Genomic DNA, 14,084 nt, shown 5'->3' on the forward strand with positions numbered 1-14,084 from the left:
TGGGTCTTCAAGGACTCTGCAGATGGCCGGGCTGGGGAGGTATACCAGGCAGGAAAACTGTCCAGGACATCTACTGGGCAGATGGCTAGTGTCAGCACTGCAAGTAATTTGGCACAAGCACAGCATAAACAGGGACAGGACAGGAAATGAGGTTGGAAATATAGGTGGAGCCAGGTTGGGGAGGGTTTTGTAGCCTATTCAGAAATCTTTATTCCATAGGTGGTGAGGAGCCCCTAAGGATTGTCAGCAGGAAAATGATCAGGACAAACATGGATGTATTGGCTGGGTGAGCCAATCCTCAGAGCAAGGAGACAATGAAGAGACATCGCCGATGGTCAAAGTACAACATGACAAAGCCCTTGACCAAGGCAGCATTCGAGGTAATGGAGATAAAGGAATAAATGCAAGAGATATTTAGGTGACATATTTGATAAGATTTGGTGAATGACTGATAATTGGTAAGTGAATAAAAAGTAAGGGTGAAGATTCACTTCTAAGTGTCCTCCTTGAGTGGTAACCAGTTGCATCATTAACCAAGATAAAGAATAAGGGGCAGGAGCAGTTTGTAGAACACAGTGTTTGGGGTGGGAATTCGAGGTGATCTGTGGAATATTCAAGTGGGGATGCCCAGTAAGTAAGATATGAGAATGTAGAAGACTGATCTGGTCTAGAAATGTAGGTGTAAGAATCATGAGGTATGAATGGTACTTAAATCCATTAGCGGGGCACCTGGGTGGCTCAGTCGTTAAGCGTCTGCCTTTGGCTCAGGTCATGATCCCGGGGTCCTGGGATCGAGCCCCACATCAGGCTCCCTGCTCAGCGGGAAGCCTGCTTCTCCCTCTCCCACTCCCCCTGCTTGTGTTCCCTCTCTCACTGTCAAATAAATACATAAAATCTTTTTTAAAAATCCGTTAGCATGGACGGCATTGTTTGGAAAGACATGCAACATGAGACAAAAACAGGCTAACAGGAATCTTTAAAACACCATGTTTTCTCAGTTATTTATTACTGTGTATCAAACCACCCCAAAAAGTAGTGGCTTAAAACAAAAATGTTATTATTCATCTGGTGGATTGACTGGGGGTTGGGCTCAGTTGGAAAACCTGGGGTAGATCTTTCTGTCTCTCTCACTCTCTCTCTCCCCTTGGTCTTTATCTTAGTCATCCAGATGACATGGCAGTCTCTGAGGAGTGTTCTAAGAAGGCAAGCCCCAAAACACAAGCACCTATCAAGCCTCTGCTGGCTTTGCGTTTACTGATGTTCTACTGGCCAAAGCAAGTCACAAGGTCAAGCCCAGAATCGATGTGACGGGAGAAGGAAAGTGGGAAATTCCGTGACCACCCTGAGGAGTAATTCACTGGGGAGCATTACTTATCCATGTGAACTGTTAGGAGACAGGCAGAAAAAAATAATAAAGGGAGACATCAAAAAAGAAGCCACTGAAGACAACTCATGAAGATCAATCTGAAAGGAAAAATAAGACCTCAAGAGAGGAGAGTTTCTAGAAGGAAAAGAGCAACAAGTCAAATGTCACAGAGGGAGCAAGAAGGAAAGGAACGAAAAGTGTTCATTGGATTTAGTCTTTGTTAACCTTTTCAGTTTCGAGTGTTGAGGGCAAAAGCTAGATTGCAGAGGGGTGAGAAATTTAATGGGAGCTGAGGAAGTGTAGGCAGTTGGTGTAGACTTCAGACTGTTTGTAGTAGTGTAGTCATGAAATGAAGAGAGATGGGATGGTAGCTAGAGGAGACCTCACATCAAAGAGAGGGTAGCAGGTTTAAAAAACAAACAAACAGGGGCACCTGGGTGGCTCAGTCGTTAAGCGTCTGCCTTCGGCTCAGGTCATGATCCCAGGGTCCTGGGATCGAGCCCCGCATCGGGCTCCCTGCTCCGCGGGAAGCCTGCTTCTCCCTCTCCCACTCCCCCTGCTTGTGTTCCCTCTCTCGCTGTGTCTCTCTCTGTCAAATAAATAAATAAAATCTTTAAAAAAAAAAATAAAAATAAAAAATAAAAAACAAACAAACAAACAGACAAAACAAAACAAAAACAACCATCGGGATGATAAGCATTCCTGTAGAGTAGGAGACAGGAGCAGGAGGGGAGTGGGCAACCACATCAGGGAGTGAGGCTCATGGGGAAGAAGATGTCATCAAGCCCTGGGTGGACGACAGGAAAAACACCTGTCTTTCTGGAACCCAAGAAAGGTGGGTGAAAATGGCAATAAGTTTATAGGTTGGGGCAGGGAGAGATGACAGAAAGTTAAGCAGATTCATTTTATAGTAGCTTCTGTTTTTCTTATTAATTCAGTGGCTAATCATTTGCTGAGATCAAAATGTTCATGGATGGTCACGAGATTTGAGGAAAGAGTTCAAGTTTTGGAATAGTCCCTACAGGGAAGAAAGAAGCTGCAAAAAGAAAGTAAAAGAACTCTCATTGAGTCCTGAGATGAGATTGTAGCAGCTCTAAGCTGTTACGCAACTTTCTGAAGTGATATTCACCCCTGGAGAAAAGGAATACAAATGGTGGATTGCCAGGTTCACCCCGGGGGAGTCATTCTCTTTTATGGAGACCAAGAGGGATCACTGGCCACATAGCCAAAGTAGGGTACCCCAGAGCCATGCCAGATCAGCTTGCGTTGTTACCTGGAGCCATGAAGTAGCCACAATCACGGTCTTCGTTTAAATGTAGGACATGAGTTGCATATAAAATAATGTGAGAGATTTCTGGCCATCTCAAATCCTTTTTTTGGGAATAGATATGTTCACGACAACAAAGAAATAACTAAGTATGTCTCCTCTTCCTTCTGTTTCATTAAGACTCTGGGTGGCTGTTTGGCCCATTTGGTTGAATTCCAATGTTAACCAGGCCAAAGCCTTGAGTGTTGTTTTTGTTCTGGTGACCTCAGGAGTGTCAATGTCAAACAGTAGGACATAACATTATCGCTGCAAGTTCTTAGACAGTTCTAGGCTAAACTATGTCAAACTCAAAGATGTACTTTGAGATGTAAAATGAGAACAGGTCATAATTTAAGGTCACCTAATTCTGTATCTCATGTGTCAGATCTCATGATATGCCTACATTCTACTCTGGTTTAGATATTTGCCAATAATTATTGCTAGCACAGGATGCTCCAGGCTTCTTCCTCCTTGGTCAAAATATTCACAGTAGATAGAATATAAGATTTGGGTTTTGTGAATCACGTACACACAACCTTTATAGATGAAGAATCAAAGGCTTGAGAGATTGCCCTACTGCGAAAGGCAAAGGTGGGATTGAAACCCAGACCTCCTAAACGCCTGCTTAGTGTTTTTTTCCCAAACAGAAATCTAATAATGGCTGAAAGACTACTTGCCTTTCCTGTGATCCACTGTGGACTGAACTCCTTTACATCCAACTGTTTGCCCTTTCTTCTGCTTTTTTATTTTTTATTATTATTTTTTAAAGATTTTATTTATTTATTTGACACAGAGAGAGAGAGAGCATGCACAAGCAGAGGGAATAGCAGACAGGGGAGAAGCAAGATCCCTGCCCAGCAAGGAGCCCAATGTGAGGCTCAATCCCAGGACCCTGGGATCATGACCTGAGCTGAAGGCAGCCGCTTAACCAACTGAGCCATCCAGGCACCCCTCCTCTGCTTTTTTAAAGGGGGAAAAGTCACATTTGACAGACAAGTCTGTACCCTATCACAGTATCTTGCCTTAGGCTGCAGCTCTGGATAGGACGGACTTGAGAATTGGACAACCAGTGCCGGTTAATCCCTTCTCCTGGGTAGAATTGCTAACTACTCTCTGTCTAACTGCTCCACATTGAAATGTAGCGGTCATGGGGATGCACATATGCAGCGCACCACTCGGATATGGGAGTGCTGGGCTCAGTACCAGAACCTAGGACAGTGTCTGGCATGTAGGAGGCCAGCAACGACAAATGCTCATGGAAAGAGGGTTACATTTAAGGTGCTGGGATGACTGGGCACAGAAAGACAAAACTAATTTTTAAAAAAGATTCTGTGTACTTGAATCTGAAAGGAGAAAACATTCCTAATTTTATCTTAATTTGTATTTTAACGTAGTTAACTTCCTCTGAAGTAATTACTTTTTTTTTTTAAAAGATTTTATTTATTTATTTGAGAGAGAGAGAGAGCACAAGAGGGGGGAGTGGGGAGAGGGAGAAGCAGACTCCCTGCTGAGCAGGGAGCCCGATGCGGGACTCGATCCCGGGACTCCAGGATCATGACCTGAGCTGAAGGCAGTCGCTTAACCAACTGAGCCCCCCAGGCGCCCGAATTACTTTTTAATATGTTTCTAATGTGTTTATAATATGATTGAGCTGCTATACTGGGCCTTTTCATTTAGATAGCTAGCAAAAATTCGTATTAACCCATCTCCTAAGCTCCTCTCTGGAGTTTCTCTGCGGTGTAAGCTGTTGTAAATTCAGTTCACAGGGTAGAGCTTCATGAGATCAACAAGACAGAAGCCAACTGGCTGCAGAGGAGTACACCATCCCATTCCTGGTCCCGTCCTCACAGTTCCATTGTGGGGCCCTCATAAGCCACAGCCCTTGAATCACTTCGAAGTCACCTGGGTCTACAGTCGATTAAGTATAATTTCACATGTTTCACCAACAGCCTATTCGTTTATTGCCTCTCAGGAAAAGAAAATGTCTCATTACCAGACCTGACTCAGCAAGGGTAAAATAGTACATGCAGGCTCAGAGATGGCACAGATTGAGGCAGTGGCACAAGAGGGATTGAATTTTGGGGCGCCTGGGTGGCTCAGTGGGTTGTGTCTGCCTATGGCTCAGGTCATGATCTCAGGGTTGTGAGATCGAGCCTGGCATCGGGCTCCACGCTGGGCGTGGAGCTTGATTAAGATTTTCACTCTTTGGGTCTATCCAACAAGAAGATCTAACAATTGTAAGTATCTATGTCCCTAACATGGGAGTAGCCAATTATATAAGCCAGTTCATAACAAAAGCAAAGAAACACATCAACAACAATACAATAATAGTAGGGGACTTTAACACCCCCCTCACTGAAATGGACAGATCATCTAAGCAAAAGATCAACAAGGAAATAAAGCCTTTAAATGACACCCTGGACCAAATGAACTTCACAGACATATTCAGAACATTCCATCCCAAAGCAACAGAATACACATTCTTCTCTACTGCTCATGGAACATTCTCCAGAATAGATCACATCCTAGATCACAAATCAGGTCTCAACCAGTACCAAAAGATTGGGATCATTCCCTGCATATTTTCAGACCACAATGCTTTGAAACTAGAATTCACTCACAAGCGGAAAGTCGGAAAGAACTCAAATACATGGAGGCTAAAGAGCATCCTACTAAAGAACGAATGGGTCAACCAGGAAATTAAAGAAGAATTTTTTAAAAAGATTTTATTTATTTATTTATTTGAGAGAGAGAGAGAGAGAGAGTGCACATGAGAGGGGGGAGGGTCAGAGGGAGAAGCAGACTCCCCGCCAAGCAGGGAGGCTGATGCGGGACTTGATCCCAGGACTCCAGGATCATGACCTGAGCCAAAGGCAGTCGCTCAAGCAACTGAGCCACCCAGGCACCCCTAAAGAAGAATTTAAAAAATTCATGGAAACAAATGGAAATGAAAACACAACTGTTCAAAATCTTTGGGATACAGCAAAGGCAGTCCTAAGAGGAAAGTATATAGCAATACAAGCCTTTCTCAAGAAACAAGAAAGGTCTCAAATACACAACCTAACCCTACACCTAAAGGAGCTGGAGAAAGAACAGCAAATAAAGCCTAAATCCAGCAGGAGAAGAGAAATAGTAACAATCAGAGCAGAAATCAATGAAATAGAAACCAAAAGAACAGTAGAACAGATCAACAAAACTAGGAGCTGGTTCTTTGAAAGAATTAATAAGATTGATAAACCCCTGGCCAGACTTACCAAAAAGAAAAGAGAAATGACCCAAATAAATAAAATCATGAATGAAAGAGGAGAGATCACAACCAACACTAAAGAAATACAGTTATAAGAACATATTATGAGCAACTATATGCCAGCAAATTAGATAATCTGAAAGAAATGGATACATTCCTAGAGATGTATAAACTACCAAAACTGAACCAGGAAGAAATAGAAAACCTGAAGAGACCCATAACCAGCAAGGAAATTGAAGCAGTCATCAAAAATCTCCCAACAAACAAGGGCCCAGGGCCAGATGGCTTCCCAGGGGAATTCTACCAAACATTTAAAGAAGAATTAATACCTATCCTTCTGAAACTGTTCCAAAAAATAGAAATGGAAGGAAAACTTCCAAACTCATTTTATGAGGGCAGCATTAGCTTGATCCCAAAATCAGACAAAGACCCCATCAAAACGGAGAATTACAGACCAATATCCTTGATGAACATAGATGCAAAAGTTCTCACCAAAATACTAGCCAAAATACTAACCAAAAGGATTATTCACCACAACCAAGTGGGATTTATCCCTGGGCTGCAAGGTTGGTTCAACATCTGTATATCAATCAATGTGATACAATACATTAATAAAAGAAAGAACAAAACCATATGATCCTCTCGATAGCTACAGAAAAAGCATTCAACAAAGTACAGCATCCTTTCTTGATTAAAACTCTTCACAGTATAGGGATAGAGGGTACATAGCTCAATATCGTAAAAGCCATCTATGAAAAACCAACAGCAAATATCATTCTCAATGGGGAAAAACTGAGAGCTTTCCCCCTAAGGTCAGGAACACGGCAGGGATGTCCACTATCACCACTGCTATTCAACATAGTACTAGAAGTCCTAGCCACAGCAATCAGACAACAAAAAGAAATAAAAGACATCCAAACTGGCAAAGAAGAAGTCAAACTCTCACTCTTTGCAGATGATATGATACTTTATATGGAAAACCCAAAAGACTCCATCCCAAAACTGCTAGAACTCATACAGGAATTGGGTAAAATGGCAGGATATAAAATCAATGCACAGAAATCAGTGGCATTTCTATACACCAACAAGACAGAAGAAAGAGAAATTAAGGAGTCAATCCCATTTACAATTGCACCCAAAATCATAAGATATCTAGGAATAAATCTAACCAAAGAGGCAAAGAATCTGTACTCAGAAAACTATAAAATACTCATGAAAGAAATTGAGGAAGACACAAAGAAATGGAAAAACATTCCATGCTCATGGATTGGAAGAACAAATATTGTGAAGATGTCAATGCTACCTAGAGCAATCCACACATTTAATGCAATCTCTATCAAAATACCATCAAGTTTTTTCAAAGAAATGGAACAAATAATCCTAAAATTTGTGGGAACCAGAAAAGACCCCGAATAGCCAGAGGAATGTTGAAAAAGAAAAGCAAAGCTGGCGGCATCACAATTCTGGACTTCAAGCTCTATTACAAAGTTGTAATCATCAAGACAGTATGGTACTGGCAGAAAAACAGACACATAGATCAGTGGAACAGAATAGAGAGCCCAGAAATGGACCCTCAACTCTGTGGTCAACTAATCTTCCACAAAGCAGGAAAAAATGTCCAGTGGAAAAAAGACAGTCTCTTCAACAAAGATTGTTGAACCAAACTTGCAGCCCAGGAATAAATCCCACTTGATTGTGGTGAATAATCCTTTTAATGTACTGCGATCCTATTGGCTAGTATTTTGTTGGGATAATTGGACAGCCACATGCAGAAGAATGAAGCTGGACCATTTCCTTACACCACACACAAAAATAGACTCCAAATGGATGAAATACCTAAATGTGAGATAGGAGTCCATCAAAATCCTAAAGGAGAACACAGGCAGCAACCTCTTCGACCTCAGCCACAGCAACTTCTTCCTAGAAACATCGCCAAAGGCAAGGGAAGCAAGGGCAAAAATGAACTATTGGGACTTCATCAAGATAAAAAGCTTTTGCACAGCAAAGGAAACAGTCAACAAAACCAAACGACAACAGACAGAGCGGGAGAAGATACTCACAAATGACATACCAGATAAAGTGCTAGTATCCAAAATCTATAAAGAATTTATCAAACTCAACACCCAAAGAACAAATAATCCAATCAAGAAATGGGCAGAAGACATGAACAGACATTTTTCCAAAGAAGACATCCACATGGCCAACAGACACATGAAAAAGTGCTCAATATCGCTCGGCATCAGGGAAATCCAAATGAAAACCTCAATGAGATACCACCTCACACCAGTCAGAATGGCTAAAATTAACAAGTCAGGAAACGACAGATGTTGGCGGGGATGCGGAGAAAGGGGAACCCTCCTACGCTGTTGGTGGGAATGCAAGCTGGTACAGCCACTCTGGAAAACAGTATGGAGGTTCCTCAAAAAGTTGAAAATAGAGCTACCATATGATCCAGCAATTGCACTCCTGGGTATTTACACCAAAGATACAAAAGTAGGGATCTGAAAGGGTACATGCACCCCGATGTTTATAGCAGCAATGTCCACAATAGCCAAACTGTGGAAAGAGCCAAGATGTCCAATGAGAGACGAATGGATAAAGAAGATGTGGTATATATATACAATGGAATATTATGCAGCCATCAAAAGGAATGAGATCTTGCCATTTGCAATGATGTGGATGGAACTGGAGGGTATTATGCTGAGCGAAATAAGTCAAACAGAGAAAGACATGTATCATATGACCTCACTGATATGAGGAATTCTTAATCTCAGGAAACAAACTGAGGGTTGCTGGAGTGGGGGGTGGGGTGGGAGGGATGGGGTGACTGGGTGATGGACACTGGGGAGGAGGGTATGTGCTCTGGTAAGCACTGTGAATTGTGCAAGACTGTTCAGTCTCAGATCTGTACCTCTGAAACAAATAATGCAATGTATGTTAAGAAAAAAAAAAAAGAAGATAGCAGGAGGGGAAGAATGAAGGGGGGGAAATCGGAGGGGTAGATGAACCGTGAGAAACGATGGATTCTGAAAAACAAACTGAGGGTTCTAGAGGGGAGGGGGGTGGGAGGATGGGTTAGCCTGGTGATGGGTATTGAGGAGGGCACGTTCTGCATGGAGCACTGGGTGTTATGCACAAACAATGAATCATGGAACACTATATCTAAAACTAATGATGTAATGTATGGGGATTAACATAACAATAAAAAAAAGTTGAAAATAGAGCTACCATACAACCCAGCAATTGCACTACTGGGTATTTACCCCAAAGATACAAATGTAGTGATCTGAAGGGATACGTGCACCCCAATGTTTATAGCAGCATTGTCCACAATAGCCAAACTATGGAAAAAGCCCACATGTCCATCAACAGATGAATGGATAAAGAAGATGTGAGACATATATATATATATATATATATATATATATATAAGGAATATAAGGAATTCTTAATCTCAGGAAACAAACTGAGGGTTGCTGGAGTGGTGGGGGATGGGAGGGATGGAGTGGCTGGGTGATAGACACTGGGGAGGGTATGTGCTATGGTAAGCGCTGTGAATTGTGTAAGACTGATGAATCACAGACCTGTACCTCTGAAACAAATAATACATTATATGTTTAAAAAAGAAGAAGAAGAAGATAGTAGGAAGGGAAAAATGAAGGGGGGGAAATCGGAGGGGGAGACGAACCATGAGAGACTATGGACTCAGAAACAAACTAAGCGTTCTGGAGGGGAGGGGGTGAGAGGATGGGTTAGCCTGGTGATGGGTATTAAAGAGGGCACATATTGAATGGAGTCCTGGGTGTTATATGCAAACAATGAATCATGGAACACTACATCAAAAACTAATGACGTAATGTATGGTGATTAACGTAACATAATAAAATAAAATTTAAAAAAATAATCTTTTTGATAGCAAAAAAAAAAAGATTCTCTCTCCCTCTGCCCCTCCCCCCTCTCTCCCCCTCTCTAATAAATACATACGTACATACATACATACATAATAAGAAACCAGTTTTAAGTGTCCAAGCCAGTGGCATTAAGTTCATTCACAATGTTGTGCAACTATTACTACTATCCATCTCTAGGCTTTTTTGTCACCCCCAATGGAAACTCTGTACCCATTAAACATTAACTCCCCATTCTGTCCTCCCTCCAGCCCCTGGCACTCTACTCTCCTGTCAATTTACCAAATCTAGGTACCCCATGTAAATGGAATCATATAATACCTGTCCTTTTGTGTCTGGCTTATTTCACTTAGCACATGTTTTCAAAGTTCATCCACGTCATAGCATGTGTCTGAATTTCCTTCCTTTTTAAGACTGGATAATATTCCATTGTAGTATGTGCCACATTTTCCTTATCCATTCATCTGTTAATGGAAACGTGGACTACTTCCACCTTGTAGCTACTGTGAATACCACTGTTATCAACATGGGTATAGCCTCATCTTTTTTAAGACTAGGACCCATTCAACCAAGGTCCTGGCACTCTGTAACTCCTCCTTCCCTGAGTCCGGTTCATGCCAGCTCCCCTGTCCCTTTGCCTACTCCACGGTGAAGGCCTTACGTCCTGTGAGCAGAACTGAGGCTGGCTTCCTCATGTACTGCTGTGCTCTCTCCTTGGAGTGGTTCTCTTGCACTTGGCGCTGCAGATTCCCTGCTCCTGTCTCTGGGTGTGGGAGCTTGGCAGGACCCATTGTCTTCCCTGGAAGCCGCTGTCACAAGATCAGGCACACCCAGCCCTTCTCTTCATGAGCTAAAGCTTCGTATGCCTCAAGGTCAGACCTTCCCAAAACATGCTGTAGATAATAGCAAAAGTATACCACAACATGGAAAATTTTAGTGAAAGGCAGGTGTGGTTGTGATTGGATAATGCTATAAGACTTTTTCAAGTTAAATATTTTTATAAAATAGGATTGCTTGCTACTTGACTATTTACTGATAACAATTGACAATCAGTTATTTATTAAGCTTTCCCCTTTTAAAAAATTTTATTTATTTATTTATTTATTTATTTATTTGAGAGAGAGAATGAGTGAAAGAGAGAAAGAGAGAGAGAAGAAGAAGTGGGAAGGGTAGAGGGAGAGGGAGAAGCAGACTCTCCAATGAGCAGGGAGCCCGACATGGCGCTCGATCCTGGGACTCCAGGATCATGACTTGAGCCAAGGCAGATGCTTAACCAACTGAGCCATCCAGCGCCCCTATTAAGCTTTTCCTCTGGGATTTGTGGAGGAATATATTAAATGTAGACATATCCCTTCCATTGCCCTCAGAGAGGGTACATTTAGTCCAAGACATGGACCATGATGGTCTAACAATTCAAATAAATTATGGTTTATCTTTATAATAGAAGCTACATAGCTATTAGAATAAGGTATATATTTTTGTGCTGAGGTGCTATAATCTCCAAGCTATACTGTTATATGGGGGAAAAAAGTCTAGATGCAGAAGAATGCAGAAGAATGTATATGGTATGTTTATAGTTGGGGGCAAAAGGACCAAAGAATTTATATATACATATATATACACATATATATGTGTGTACATATATGTGTATTCATGTGCATGTGTTTGTAAATGCATAGCTATACCTGTAATGATAACACAAAGAACTAACAAGCATGGTTGCTTCTCAGGCAGTTGCAGATGACAGAATACCTTTTTCCTGGGCAACCTCTCTGGTACAGTTTAAATTTTTGACTGTGTGCACATATTACTTTCAATTTAAAAAAAAATGTTTCTAAAACTAACAACAGAAGACAGAGTATGGGAAGCAGTAAATGAATAGTGTATAAACAACATGAAAGGCTCTCAGAGGAAGGAAGGCTGGCTCTAGGCTGGGGCAGTCAGGACAGTTCATGGAAGTGGAGTGGTCCTTCAAGGAAGATGGGCAGACGGGCAGGCTTTCGGCAGAGGGAGGAGTGGTGGGAGGTAGGGTGGGATGGCATTCCAAAGAGAAGGCACACAATAAGCAAACTTCGAGTCTATGAAGTAAATCAGTTGACCTTTGCCTGGGTGGAGGAATGTAGCAATATTTTATTTATGTAATGTATACACTGGCTCATTCCAACATGCATTTTAAGACACTTACAGGGTGAAAAATAACACAAAATTATTAAAGTAGAAATAGAAGCTGAGGGCGCCTGGGTGGCTCAGATGGTTAAGCATCTGCCTTCGGCTCAGGTCATGATCCCAGGGTCCTGGGATCGAGTCCCGCATCAGGCTCCCTGCTCGGAAGGGGGACTGCTTCTTCCTCTCCCTCTGCTGCTCCCCCTGCGTGTGCTCTTTCACTCTCTCTGTCAAATAAATAAATAAATAAATCTTAAAAAAAAAAAAGAAAGAAAGAAAGAAATAGAAGCTGAAATCAGGACCTAGGGGAAAATAACAAATTTTTAATCAAGAGAAGTAACCAGTTATTAAGCTTTGCAATTGTATCTGTGCCTCTTGATGGCCAGAGTAAAGAAGCAAAACCATAAATACATGGCTTTTGCTATGTAAAGGATGCATAACAGCTTTCTGAGTACTGGTTCTTTCTGTCAAATTTTATAAGAAAGTGGGGCGCCTGGGTGACTTAGTTGGTTAAGTGTCTACCTTCGGCTCAGGTCATGAACTCAGGGTCCTGGGATTGAGCCCCACTTTGGGCTCCGCAGGGAGTCTGTTTCTCCCTCTCCCTCTCCCTCTGCCCCCCCTCTGCCCGCACACACATGCTCTCTCTCTCTCTCTCTCAAACAAATAAAAGCTTGTTTAAAAAATTGTAAGAAAGTCTCGCATGAGAATTCACGTAGGAGACAGTGAGTCATGACCCTGAGCAGGATCTGTGTAAGCCAGGGTAATGATCAGGAGCATCTTGGTTGAAGGTCATCCAGGATGCAGACGTTCAGCGGTCTACCTTAACAAAGTTCTCGAAAGAGTGGATGAATATCATGTCTCCTAGAGAATTTTGCCTGAATATCCTTCTCTCAGCTGGGAGTTCTTTGTGTTGTTGGGGGAGGGGGGTTGTGTGTTTGACTTATAATTAGAGCCAGAGAACAGGTGACATGAGGACAGAGCCTAAGTGGCTGGCATTCTGTATTACTGGTCAATGGCCAGTCACATGTTTTAAGACCAGACAACAGGTAGAAGTGTGAACATCTTATTAGGAAAGCTGAGAAAGCTAGCAAGCAGTGTTTTGCCAGAGTGACAGGCAATTTCCCCTTCCCCTAGCACGGGACCACAGGTGTCCCTTGAGACAAATGTAGAATCATCCTCAGAGAGAAGCTTTGCCTTTTTGCAGTGCTTGGATAATTGTTCATTTGACTCTCTGATATTCAGCACTGAAAGAGGATGTCAGATATGACACTGGTCTACACATCTTCAAGTCACTTGGTTTTCATGGCTATAGAAAAACATCTAATGCTAAGCAAGATGAACTGTGGGGGGGAGGCTGGGAATGTAAGTTGGGACCAGACTGTGTTAGAGTACTCTCAGCAGTTTAGACTTTACTCCAAAAGAAATGGGTAGCCATTGAAGGTTCGTGACTAGGAAGTACATGGTAAGGAGCACATGATGTGTAGGTGGTCAATCCAGTGACAGTTTCGAGTGGAATTGAGGAAAAAGAGACCAGCAGGGAGAAGGTATTGTAATATTTTTGAAGCCTGCAATAGGGCAATAGGTGTGAGAATCGAAGGGAAAAGCTGTTCACATTCTCTAGAGAGAGAACTGACAGGTCTTCATGACTGAATATGAGAGAGGAGGAAAAGTGGAGGATGGCTCTGAGACCTGGAGGCCAAGTGATTTAAGAGGACTGTAGAAACTGCAGAAACAGATATGGTGTCAAAAGGGGTAGTTTGTGTGGGGGAGGATACATTTGTTTTTAGACATGTTGATTTTGAGATGATGGCAGATTATCCCAGTGAAATGATCCAGCAGTTAGCTGATGATAAAAGAATGAAGCTATCTAAATGAATGAGATTCCTGATGGAAGTGCATCATTTCACCTATGAAATCTTCTTGCCAAAAAATCAACTTGAATCAGATCACACCTCTACAGTTTACTGGAAACTTAGGTGGGTGGTGGGATGAATGTGTTAAACAACACAGTGGCGATGTGATCAGCAAACTCCAGAATGTGGGACATGGCACAGGACAAATGAGCTGGTGTTTTCTACAAATATATTGCAAGGA

The 14,084-nt window shown here is 42.1% G+C and overlaps 1 long non-coding RNA gene across 1 annotated transcript; it reads left to right on the plus strand.

Annotated features, from left to right (window-relative positions):
- Positions 1-225: 225 nt before the first annotated feature.
- Positions 226-2,720, plus strand: LOC118540336 (uncharacterized). Its single transcript, XR_013447516.1, has 2 exons — positions 226-380; positions 1,161-2,720. It is a non-coding gene; the product is annotated as an uncharacterized LOC118540336 (long non-coding RNA).
- Positions 2,721-14,084: the final 11,364 nt, after the last annotated feature.

The sequence above is a fragment of the Halichoerus grypus genome, chromosome 5 (assembly GCF_964656455.1).
Source record: "Halichoerus grypus chromosome 5, mHalGry1.hap1.1, whole genome shotgun sequence".
Classification (NCBI taxonomy): Eukaryota; Metazoa; Chordata; class Mammalia; order Carnivora; family Phocidae; genus Halichoerus; species Halichoerus grypus.